We start from the raw sequence: 375 nt of genomic DNA on the forward strand, positions 1-375 counted from the left end.
AATCCATTTACGTATTAGTTTGTTCCTTCCGAGATCATTTGTTGTTTCACTCACTAGTTTGTTCCTTCAGACAGTTCTTTCAGGCAGATGGTGACCTGATCTGACTGACCCTGGCTGCTCTGGGGCAAGGGGCCTCTGGGGTCAAGAGTGGTCTCAAGGAGGGACTTCCCTGGTGGTCCGGTGACTAAGACTCTGTGCTGCCAAAGCAGGAGGCCTGGCTTCAGTCCTGGTCGGGGAACTTAAATCTTGCATGCCACAGCTAAGATCCAGTACAGCCAAAAAAAAAAAAAAGAGTGGGCTCAGGGAGGCTAAGTGGTCCTCTAAGCTGAGCTGAGATGAGGGAGAGGGTGGAGCGAGTGGGTAGGGAGGTCTTTT

Source organism: Bison bison, unplaced genomic scaffold (genome assembly GCF_000754665.1).
Source record: "Bison bison bison isolate TAMUID 2011002044 unplaced genomic scaffold, Bison_UMD1.0 scf7180017864306, whole genome shotgun sequence".
Taxonomy (NCBI): domain Eukaryota; kingdom Metazoa; phylum Chordata; class Mammalia; order Artiodactyla; family Bovidae; genus Bison; species Bison bison.